At 44.8% G+C, this 12,236-nt stretch overlaps 1 long non-coding RNA gene across 4 annotated transcripts in view; it reads left to right on the top strand.

Annotated features, from left to right (window-relative positions):
• LOC140472385 (uncharacterized) overlaps window positions 1-12,236 on the top strand; it is a 32,090-nt gene that overhangs the window by 7,589 nt on the left and 12,265 nt on the right. The window contains exons 3-5 of one of the 4 annotated variants that reach the window (XR_011957605.1): window positions 763-851; window positions 3,275-3,382; window positions 9,023-9,167. This is a non-coding gene — a long non-coding RNA (uncharacterized lncRNA). Of the gene's footprint in view, window positions 1-762; window positions 852-3,274; window positions 3,383-3,649; window positions 3,830-6,574; window positions 6,614-9,022; window positions 9,168-12,236 lie in introns of all 4 variants that reach the window. The other 3 variants (XR_011957606.1, XR_011957604.1, XR_011957603.1) reach the window with 3 other exon arrangements.

Genomic DNA, 12,236 nt, shown 5'->3' with positions numbered 1-12,236 from the left:
AATGCTTCAAATGGTGAAAGGTGTGAGTGATCGCCGCCATCTTTATTGGGGGCAGTGATCCACGGGACATGTGTGTGGCTGCCAACTTTGAGAGGGGCAAGCTGTAGGGGGACGCATGCACAGCCTTCCTTGGCAGGGAGTGATAGGGCAGGATTTACACAGTGTCAGAGTCAGGATGTTTTCAATGTCAAAGAGTGTGATGCTAGAAAAGCACAGCAGGTCAGGCAGCAGCTGATTGGTGGGAAGGAAGATGGAAACGTAGGTCAGGTCAAAAGGGCAGTGCCGAGTTGGAAGGCTGGATCTGGGATAAGGTGGGTGGAGTGGAAATGAGGAAACTGGTGAAATCCACATTGATCCCATGTGATTGGAGGATCTGAACACAGATGATGAGGCGTTCTTCATCCAGCCATCAGATGCCTGGGATTTGGCGGTGGAGGTGGCCCAGGACCTGCATATCTTTGGTGGAGCGGGAAGGGGAGTTAAAGTCTTTGGGCACAGGCTGTTTGGCTTGTTTAGTGTTTTACTGTTACTTTCACAGACCTTTTGTAAGTTAATTTTCCTCTGCTGCCCAACCCCTGACAATGTGCTGCTCTCTCAACGGACTAAATTTTCCACAGTATCTTTGCCAGTGAATAAATCTTTTTTTCAACAAAAGAGTGCATTTTCCTTCCATTTCTGACCATCAAATTCTGCAACATTCTCACTTCCTGTAATGCATTTAGCACTCCCTGAAATATCAACTATGTGTTTCTCTCTCCACAGACACCAGTGATTAATGCCAAAGCCCCATTGCCTGTGGAGAGGGTGATGTTTGACTTCCTTGTACAGCTGCAGTTGGTGTGGTGACTTGGGTAAGAGATGTTACAGATTATTCACTCAGTGACAGTGAAGAGTTGACAATGTGTGTGCAAATCAACAACGGTTTGTGTTTTTATCATTTTTATAATTTCACAGAAATTGAGAATTTCTGACATAAGGCCACAGATGGGGATATTAGGTCAGGTGATCAAAAGTATTGCCAAATAAGCAGGTTTTCAGGAATACATTAAAGGAGGAAAGCAAGTCTGAGAGGGTCAGGGTGCGAATTCCAGACTTTGTTCCCTTGACCGTGTCGAAACAGCCAGACTGGTGAAGCAATACATAAATGCACCTTTGGGAGTCTGAAAGAAAATGAGTTGTCGAGGTCTCTCAGGTTGTGTGGTGCAGGGAGACAGGGATGTTCACAGCCAGGAATTACATCAAGGGAGAGAATTTTAAATTGTTGCTTGGAAGGAGCCTTTTGATGAATCAACAAGTTTTGGTGCAAGTGAGCACTCGGGCAGGAGGGTTTTCGATACTCTTGGGATTATATGTAAGTTGAATGTGGGAGGCTGGCCAGGACTGTGTTTGGATAACGTAGTCTGGAGATAACACAGGGATGGACGAGTATTTCAGTAAATGGGCTGAGACTATGGTGGAGTTGGGTGATGTCACTGATGTAGAAATAGCAGTTTTGGAGTCGGGCCCCTCCTCATCACTCCCCCTCCCCAATTCACAAATATTTTTCGTTGTTCTGTCTGTCTTTTCTGGTTATGTCCTTCTTTCCAATTCTGCTAAGAACTAATACTTGACCTCAAGGTTGTTGGAAAATCCTGCTCCATCTCCACTCTCCCGTTCCTTTCTGAATTCCTCATATGTGGTGTCCATCCAGGATCTATCTTTGTCCCCTCCTGTATCTCACCTACACACTGCCAGGAGGTGACATCGTATCGGTTTCCCATGTACACTGACGATGCCCAGCTCTCTCTCCCGATCATCCCTCTCTATTGCTCCACTGTTACTCATTCATCAAACTGCTTACCACTCGATTGGCTGCAATTTCCTCCACTGAAACACTGCAATGGTTAAACCCATTGCCTTCAGTTGCTATTACAAATTACTTTCCCTTACTGCTCAGCCCCTCCCTCTTACTGGGAAATGCCTGAGGCAGAACTTAACAATATTGCTCTCATGTTCTGACCCCAAGGTAACCTTCTGATCAGACATCTACACAATTGCAAACACCTGGAATTCCAATCTCTAAAATGTTGCTTTTCTCCACCTCACCCCAGCTCCATTGCTACTGAAACCCCTTACCCATGTCTGTGTTGCATTAAAGTTGACAAATCTAAAACAGAACCCTTGATTCTGCAACTGACCCAGAATCTGGTTCTAGGATCCCTCATGATGGGACACATCCTCTCAGTATTTACCCTGACATACCCCTTAATAAGCCTATGTTTCAATAAGATCGCCTCTCATTCTCCCCCAAATCCAATGAGTCCAGTCCCAACTTCTTCAGCCTTTTCTTAAAAGATAGTCCCTGCAAACCAGGGATCATCCCAGTAAATCTTCTCTGAATGCTTCCGATGAAGTGATGTATTTCCTTAAATAAAGGGACCAAAATTTCTCTCATTACTCCATATGTGGTCTCACTCGCATATATAAAGTGGCTCTCAGGTATATACTCCAAACTCTTATACTGCAAATCCCCTGAAATCAGGAATAATATTCCATTCCCCTTCCTGATGACCTGTTGTAACTGTGTGCTAGCTTTCTGTGTTTCCTGCACAGTTACCCCCTGGGTCCCTTTTGTGTTGCAGCTTTCTACAGTTTCCACCATTTAAATAGTCCTCTGTTCTTTTATTACCTCCTCCAAAATGAACAACTTCACATTATCCCAAGTTATGCTCCATTTACCAACTTGTCCACTTCTCCGAATCCATCTCTGTAAACTGTTTATAATCCTTTTGGAATTTTACTGTTCTACATTTTCTAGGAGACTCCCCCCTCATTCTTCTAAATCTTTCCAGGGAGCACCAGGCAGTGGGAAGCATGCTGAGTTGCTGTCTTTTCAGAGAGACTCTTTGGAATGACTGGGAGGATCTTGCTGCCCTTTGGTCAGAATGGAGACAACTTGCCCATCGAGCTGCATGAGCCTTTCACCCCCCCCCCCCCCCATGTCTTATTGATGAGGCACAGCGGCAGAACGGAAGGAAAGAAAAGGAAGGAAATCCTGCTCTCCAAATCTCACTGACTCTTGGAACATTCTGTCCCATGTGTCAAAGATCTGCCCTGTTCAGTCACATGAAGTCCCAAGTTGGAAAATCATAGAAACCCACACAGATTTCCCCCTGAACTGACTACTGACCTCCACAAGGGGTAATATGTACAGTCATCCTGGACCAGGAGGAGGGGATGGTGTGAGTTTCTAACCTGAACTGACAGTGACAGATTTTATAAATTTGTATTACAGGATACTACAGGTGGATATTCAGATGGCAATCTCAGTAACTGTAATGCCAAACTCTGATTGAATTACTCCATTCATCAGGACCTCAGGACCTGGATATTTGCACTGTGTGTGAGTATTTTGTTCCAGCTCAATTCCATTTTCTGCGTAAAAATTCTCCTTTGAATCAAACCGTCCTGTCAATAGATCTCCCCAAAATCTTAAATATGTGTCCAGTAATCCTTTTATGATGAGTTGATGAGTGCAAGGTTTAACATCCTGTTGTATATGTTTTGTAAGCACTTGTCTCTCAGCTCCCCTCAATTTCCTTTGCTACAACGAGAACACCTCAGTTTCCCCAAACCCCTGATTCCCCAGTGTCTGTTTGCTCTCTATAAGGTACACATCAGGATCGTGTTGGAACATTCTCCACTTGCCTTCATCAGTGCAGCCCTCAACAGTATTAAAGAAAGCGAACATCCTCCAGGACAAAGCACTGTGCCTGAGTGGTGTCCCATCCACCACCTTCAGCATTCCCTCTCTCCACCCCCGATGCACAGTGGCATCACTGTGTAAAAGGTAAAGTCAGCATTGTCCTACCAGACCATAGGGCTGCTCTCTCATTAGGGAGAGATGTCTGGTGGTGGTTTAACCTGAAGGTTACCACAGCCCAGGCAAGGGGAGAGGTTGAGAACAAGAGTCCATCTATTGTAGATGGATATTCTTGATATGTATTAACAACACCCATGTCCCTGCAACTAAAATCCCCCATTCCTTGAACCATCCTGGTAACTCTCCTGTGCCCCCTCTCAGGGACCCTGCCATCCTTCCCAATGTGTGGGCAAACTCTGGTTTGCACAGACCCAGCTGCTCTGTGTTCCCGTGGGTGATGTCATCATCGAGCAACACTTGCACTAAACCTCACTGTCTGTGAGGGTGGGAGACACAAATCCCGAAATCATTTGAGATGTATTTAGTGTGCACTTGCTATGCCATGATAGATGACACTTTTCCACATGTACTGGAAAATAGAGGAGGATAATAGTATGGTGGTAGTTTTCAGTCGTAGTTTTCTTTCTCTCAGATTCGATGGACCACCAGAGCGTTTTTCTGTTCTGTAGACCGCTGAGATGTTTATTATAGGAATATGACAGGCTCCATTGGACATCAGGTCAGAAACGGTGATACTAGAATAGATGACACATGATTGGTCGATTTTCTTGGGAGGAAAGTGAGACGCAGAGATTTAAGAGGAAATTCAGAAGCTCAGCGCAGGAATTGTAAAGGGCAATCATCAAGTGAGAAATAAACATTGGGCATCCTGAAAGCTGGAAATAAAGAAAGGCACATATAGCAGAGCTTTGAGAGACTGGAGGGGATTAGACATGGGGAGGATAATGAAGCTGGAGGAGATGCAAGTTGGAAAGGATTGTGAGGATGGAGGATGTTACAGAGATAGAGATATTTGTGATAGAGGTTTTTGAATTTTGAGGCTGGAGTGGAATTATAGAGATGTGGAGGATTTGTAAGGCTGGATGGGGTGGCACTGATAGGGAGAGTTCCAAACATAGAGGAATTTACAGAGATAACGAGTCATAAAGTTACACAGCATCGACACAGACCCTGTGGTCCAACCAGTCTGTGTCGACCATAAATTCGAACTGAACTAATCGCACCTGCCTCCACTTGGTCCAAGTCCATCCTAGCATTCCCTGTTGATATACGGGTCCAAATGTTGTTTTCCTATTAGAATCCCATTCCCCTACCCTTTTGCTCTACATTTACCCCGACTAATTCACTCAACCCAATCATTCCTGAACACTATGGGCAATTGAGCACGGTCAGGTCACCTACCCTGTACATCTGTGGATTGTGGGAGGAAACGGCAGCACCTGGAGGAACCCACACTGTCATGGGGAAGAATATGCAAACTCCTCATGGACATTCACCCAATACAGGAATTGAGCCTGTGTCCCTGGCGCTGAGAGGTAGCAGTGCTAACCGTTGAGCCACTGTGCCACCCTGAAATTGTAATTGCATTCACATCTACCACGTCCTCTGCAAGTTTATTCCACATGTGAACCACTCTTGTGCAAAAACAAAAAATAACATCGGAACTTCTTTTTAAAGCCTTACTTTTTAATTTGAGAAAAGGATGTCCCCAATCTTGAATCGCGCCCCCTCCTGGAAAGGGCACCTGCTGTTCACATTACCAAAACTCTTCAGGATTTTATAAACCTCTAATAAGTTCACCCCTCAGCCTCCTGTGCTCCAGTGAAAAAGGACCCAACCTATCCAGACTCTGCTTATAATTCAATCCCTCCGTTCCCATCACCATCCTGGTAAATCTCTTCTGAACCTGCTCCGATTTAATAATATCCTTCCTATAACAGCACAAGCAGAATTGGGCACAGTATTCCAGAAGAGGCCTCCCCAACATCCTGTACAACCTCAACATAATGTCCCAACGCCTATATTCAAAGATCTGAGCAATGAAGGCAAATGTGCTAAACCCCTTCTGAACCACCCCGTCTGCATGTGACACATACTTCAAAGATCTGAACCCCTCGGTCTCTTTGTTCCATATCACTATCCGAGGCCCAACTTTTAATCAGTCTAAGTCCAGCCTTCGTTTGTTTTACCAAGATGTAATATTTTGCATTTATTCCAATCCAAAAATCACAAACATCCTTCGAGTATAGAGGCAAGAGGAGTATACTTAAGAGTTAAATCAGTCAGGCAAAAAGGGGACAGGACACCGCTTTGGCGAATAGGGAAAGGGTTTTTACAAATACATTAAGAGCAAATGGGTCACGAGAGAGAGAATAGGCCACCTCAAAGATCAGCAAGGCAGCCTATGTGTGAAGACACAGGAGATGGGGTTGTTGGGGGGGATACTAAACGAGTGGCATCAGTGTTTACTGTGGAGAAGGACAGATTTGTGGGGGTTGTCAAGATTAGAGATCGTGAGGGTGGGTGATGAGATGGGAGGCAATTGGAGGATGTTACAGAGATGCTTGTGATACCAGAGATAGTGATGGTTCTGAGGCGAGAGAGGATTTCTAGAGATAAGGAAGAGTTTAGCCTGGATGAGGTGACAGTGATCTGGGGAGTTGTGAGCATGGAGGAATTCAGAGATAGCGAGAGTTTGAGTCCTAAAATGATACAGAACAGAGACAGACCCTGTGGTTAAACCAGTCCGTGTTGACCATAATTCCCAACTAATCTAATCGCACCTGCCTCCGCTTGGTCCACATTCATCCAAATATTTCCTATTTATGGACTTGTCTAAATGTCTTTTAAACATTGTAATTGTATTCACAGCTGCCTCTTTTTCTGGGAGTTCACTTCACACATGTAAAGGTAAAAATAAATCCCCAATTTATTTTTTAAACCTTTCTCCTCTATTTTCAAATTGTATGCACCCAGGTCTTGAATCCCCCCCTCCCCCTTATCTACACGCTTCATGGTTTTATAATCCTTTAAGGTCATCCCTCAACCTCCTACGCTGTAGTGAAAAAGCATCCCAGCCTATCCAGCTTCTCCTTGTGACACAATCCCTCCATTCATGGCAACATCCCGGTTAGTCTCTTCCGAATCCGCTCCAATTTAATAATATCCTTCCTATCACAGCACAACCAGAACTGGACACAGTATTCTAGAAGAGGCCTCCCCAGCATCCTGTACAGCCTCAACCTAAATTCCCAACTCTGGTACTCAGAGGTCTGAGCAATGAAGATAAGTGTGCTAACCACCTTCTTAATCACCCTGTCTACATGTGACACAGACTAAGAAGACCTGTACCTCTCAGTCTCTTTGTTCCATATCACTACTCAAAGCCTTACTTTTAATTAGTGTAAGTCCTGCCCTCGTTTGTTTTATCAAGATGCAATATTTTGCATCAGTATTTACTGTGGAGAAGGACACGGGAGATGTAGAATGTGGGGAAATAAATGGTGACATCTTGAAAAATGTCCATACTACAGAGTACGGGATGTCTGGAAACGCATAAAGGTGGATCAATCCCCAGGCTTTGATCAGTTGTACCCTAAAATTCTGTGGGAAGCGAGGGAAGTGATTTCTGGGCCTCTTGCTGAGATTTTTGTATTATTGATAGTCACAGCTGAGGTGCCAGAAGACTGCGGGTTGGTTAATACGGCGCTACTATTTAACGAAGGCAGTTTGGACAAGCCCAGGAACTACAGATGCTGTGCTAGACTAGGTGTTGGAGGGAGCCCTGAGCGACAGGATTTGCGTGTATTTGGAAAAGCACAGACTGATTAGGGATAGTCAGCATAACTTTCTGCATGGGAAATCATGTGTCACATACTCGATCTGGTTTTTAAGAAGTAACAAAGAGGATTGATGAGAGAAGAGTAGTAGATGCGATCTATATGGACTTCAGTAAGGTGTTCGACAAGGTTCCCCATGGGAGACTGGTTAGCAAGGTTAGATCTCACGGAAGTAGCCATTTGGATATAGAACTGGCTCAAAGGCAGAAGACATAGGGTGGTGGTGATGGATGATTATTTTTCAGATTGGAGGCCTGTGACTAGTGGAGTGCCACAAGGATCGTGCTGGGTCCACTACCTCTCATCATTTATATAAATGATTTGGATATGAACACAGGAGGTATAGTTAGTAAGTTTGTAGATGGCACCAAAATTGGAGGTGTAGTGGACAGTGAAGAAGGTTACCTCAGATTTCAATGGGATTTTGATCAGATGGGCAAATGGGCTGAGGAGTGGCAGATGGAGTTCAATTCAGATCAGTGCGAGGTGCTGCATTTTGGAAAAGCAAAGCTTAGTAGGACTGATACACATCATGGTCAGGTCCTGGGGAGTGTTGCTGAACAAAGGGACCTTGCTGTGCAGGTTCATAGCTCCTTGAAAGGAGAGGTGCAGGTAGATAGGATAGTGAAGGTGTTTGGTATGATTTCGTTGATTAGTCAGAGTATTGAGTAAGAGAGTTGGGAGGTCATGTTGCGGCTGTTCAGGACATTGGTTTGGCCACTCTTGCAATATTGTGCGCAATTCTGTTCTCCACCTATCACAAAGATGTTGTGTAACTTGAAAGGTTCACAAAAGATTTATAAGGATGTTGCTAGGGTTGGAGAATTTGAGATATAGGGATAGGCTGTACAGGCTGGGGCTGTTTTCCCTGGAGCGTCAGAGGCTGAGGAGTGATCTCAAAGGTTTATAAAATCATGAGCATGGATCAGATAGATAGACAAGGGATTTTCACTGGAGTGGGGGAGTCTAGAACTAGAGGGTATAGATTTAGCGTGAGGGAAAAGATATAAAAGGGACCTAAGGGGCAACTTTTTCATGCGACGGTGTTGTGTTTATGGAATGAGCTGCCAGAGGGAGTTGTGAAGGCTGGTACAATTGCAACATTTATTCGGCATCTGGATGAGTATATGAATAGGAAGGGTTTAGAGGGATATTGACCAAGTGCTGGCAAATGGGACGAGATTAGGTTCGGAAAACTGGTCGGTATGGACGAGTTTGACTGAAGGGTCTGTTTCCGTGCTGTATGTCTGTGACTCACGGCTGGGGATCAGCTCAGTGGGTTTCAGTCTCTTCAAAGGTAAATCTTACTCTGTTTTACTTTTTCAAATCTGCAACATTCAGTAGGGTGAGTGTTTACTAGTTTAAGTGCCTCTGTTATGATCTTTTGGTTGAATGTTTTAAATGTAAAATACAGGCACTAATGTATTCGAGAGTAGTCTTTTGTAAAGCTGTAAGACTCTGCCTTTTTCTGGGTCTACAGATTAAGGTGCAGAGATGGCCATTCGTACAGTGATGTGCACTTCCTGGAGGAGAGTAGGGGGAGTTTGAATGATCCTGAGGATAGCCTACAGGAAGTGATGCAAATCCTCTTGGATCACATGGATCAGATGGAGCGGTGCTTAATGGTAATGAAGAATTTACAAAAGTCAGGATGTGTGATAGGTGGCAGTTTCAGGCCGAAAAACTGCCGATACAGTCAGGTAGATGGGTTACCTCTCGGAAAGGTAGGAGAGGGAGGTAGGTAGAGAAGGAGTCTCCTGTGGCTATCCCCATCTGAAACAAGTATACTATTATGGATAATGTAGGTGGTCATAGACTCTCAGGGGAATTTTGCACTGACAGCCAAGTTACTGCTACTGAGACTGGCTCGACTATAATGAGAGGTATATCAGATTCCAAACGCTCAAGGATGATAAGGGACTCTGTAGTTGGGCACAGACTGCCCTTTCTGTAGCTGACAGACATCAGAATGGGGTGGTACCTCCCTGGTGCCAGGATCAAGGATGTTTCGGACAGGTAGCAGAATATTCTCAAAGGGAAGAATGACCAGTGAGAGGTCATTGTACATTGGTACCAATGACATAGGAAGGGGAAGAGATGAAGTCCTGATGAGAGAATATAGCAAATTAGCCTGGAATATAAAAAAGTAGGTCCTCGACCATAATATCTGCATTACTTCTGGTGCTACATGCTAGTGAGAGTAGGAATAGCAGGATGGAGGAGATGAATGATTGGCTAAGGAGCTGGTGTAGGGCAGAAGGATTCACATCTTTTGATCATTGTAAGCTCCTCTGGAGTAGAGTTGACCTGCATAAGAAGGATGGATTGTACCTGAATTGGAAAGTGTCTAATATCCAGGCAGGGAGATTTGCTAGTGTTACTCAGGTGGCATTAATCCAGTGAGGGTAAACCCAAAGAGATAGTGAGAAAAGAGGTAAGTCTGAGGCTGGTACAGTTCAGAAGTCAGACAGTCAAGACAGGCAAGGGCAAGGCACAGAACCAGGTGGAACTGACAAGTTACACTGCATTTACTTCAATGCAAGAGGCCTGACAGGGAAAGCAGATGGGCTCAGGGTATGGTTTTGAACGTGGCACTGGGATATCATGGGTATTACAGAAACGTTACTCAGAGATGGGTTGGACTGGCAGCGTAATGTTCCAGGGTATCGATGCAAGAGGAAGGATAGGAAGGGGGACATGAGAGGAGGCGGAGTGGCCTTTTTGTTTAGAGGTAGCATTACAGTTGTGCTGAGGGAGGATATTCCTGGGAGTACGTCCAGTGAAGTTATTTTGGTGGAACTGGGAAATAAGAAAGGGATCATCACCTTGTTGTTACTATCTGCGTGGGTTTCGTCTATTTGCTCTGGTTTCCTCCCATTATCTAAAGATATGCAGGTTGTGTGGATATTCCAGGCTGAATTGCCCATATTGTTCAGGGATGTGCACGCTAGGTGGATTAGCCATGGGGAATGCAGTGGTAAGGTAGGAGTCTCTGAGGGTCCGTGTGGTTGTGATGAGCTGAATGGCCTACTTCCACGCTGTCAGGGTTCTTTGATAATTCTACTAGTTTTAAAATAGTTACAGAAAATAATAGACCAGATCTAAATGGTGTTCTAAATTGGACAAAGGCGAATTTTGACAGTACAAGGTATTCCTTTGCTATTCCCAGGCTGGAAAGTGGGAACATAAGAACATAAGAAAGAGGAGCAGGAGTAGGCTACATGGCCCCTCAAGCCTGCTCTTCCATTTAATAAGATCAGGGCTGATCTTTTCATGGCCTCTGCTCCACTTTCCTGTTCTCTCACCATAACCCTTAATTCCTTTCCTGTTCACAAATCTACCTTTTGACCTAACGATAGTCAAGTCGATAACCTAAACTGCTGCACTCAGCAGCAAATTCCACAGATTCACAGATTTAGCTGAAGAAGTCCATCCTGAACTCAGTCCTAAATCTGATACCCCCTTATTTTGATGCTCTGCTCCCTAGTTTAAGCGACCCCTAGCGGAAATCACCTCCCTGCTTCTATCTTATCTACTCCGTTCATAATTTTATTTTTTTTCCCATCCAACCTCCCATATTTCGAAATTCCAATGAGCATACTACCAGTTTCCTCAATCTCTCTGCATCCGCCAACCCTCTGAAATCCTGACTGAAACTAGTGACCCTCCTCTACACACCCTCCTGTGTCAGTACATCTTTGCGAATGTAAGGGGACCAAACCTGTACACAGTACTCCAGGTGTAGCCTCCCCAGCACCCTGTACAGCTGCAGCATAACCATCCCTCTAGCAATGAAGGACAATATTCCCTTCACTGTCTTAATTACCTGCTGTACCTGAAAACCAACTTGCTGTGATTCGTGCATAAGGACACCCAGCTCCCTCTGCACAGCAGCATGCTGCAAGTTTTCACCATTTCATCATCAGTTTGCTGTTAGTCTGACCAAAATGGATGACTTCACGTTTCCCAATCTTGTCCTTCATCTGCCAGATCCTTACCCACTCACATAGCCTATCTGTATCCCTGTGCAGACTTACAGTGGCCTCGGCACACATTGCTCTACCACTCATCTTAGTGAAGTCTACCTTTCATGAATCGATGCTGTGTCTGCTCAATGAGATAATTTCTATCCACATAGCTCACTATTTCTTCCTTAAGAGATCGGGCATTTTCCCCACCAAAGAAGTTATGCTAACAGGTCCATTTTAAAATATTCGCATCACATTTGTAGCTTGCCAATCTGTCAGAGCTGTCCCAGAGTCCAGCAAATTTTAGTGAATTATCACGAGTGCATTTGCTATTTACCCACTGCCATCTGTTAACGTCCCCTGGGATGCACTCCATCACGGCCAGGAGACCCATCTACCTTTCGGCTGTTATCTTTCCCAACACCACCTCTTTACTGAGAATGATTGCTTCTTTGTCCTCATCTGCCATTGCGTCCATAGGCCTGCAACAACGAGAGTACACAGACAGTATGTTCCTGTTAAGGCCTTAATAGGTAGTGTAGGGAATGCTGCCTGTCGAGAGAAATTGAGAGTCTCGTCAAGAAAATGAAGGAGCGATACGGCAGGTGCAGACAGCTGGGTTTGTGTAAATTCCTGGAGGAGTATAGGGGCAGTCGGAGTCTCCTCGAGGGAAACCAGGAGAGCAAAAACGGGACATGAGAGAGCTTTGGGAAATAGGTTCCCAGA

This window comes from Chiloscyllium punctatum, unplaced genomic scaffold (genome assembly GCF_047496795.1).
Source record: "Chiloscyllium punctatum isolate Juve2018m unplaced genomic scaffold, sChiPun1.3 scaffold_307, whole genome shotgun sequence".
Lineage (NCBI taxonomy): Eukaryota > Metazoa > Chordata > Chondrichthyes > Orectolobiformes > Hemiscylliidae > Chiloscyllium > Chiloscyllium punctatum.
This window is presented reverse-complemented; position numbering and strand designations above follow the sequence as displayed.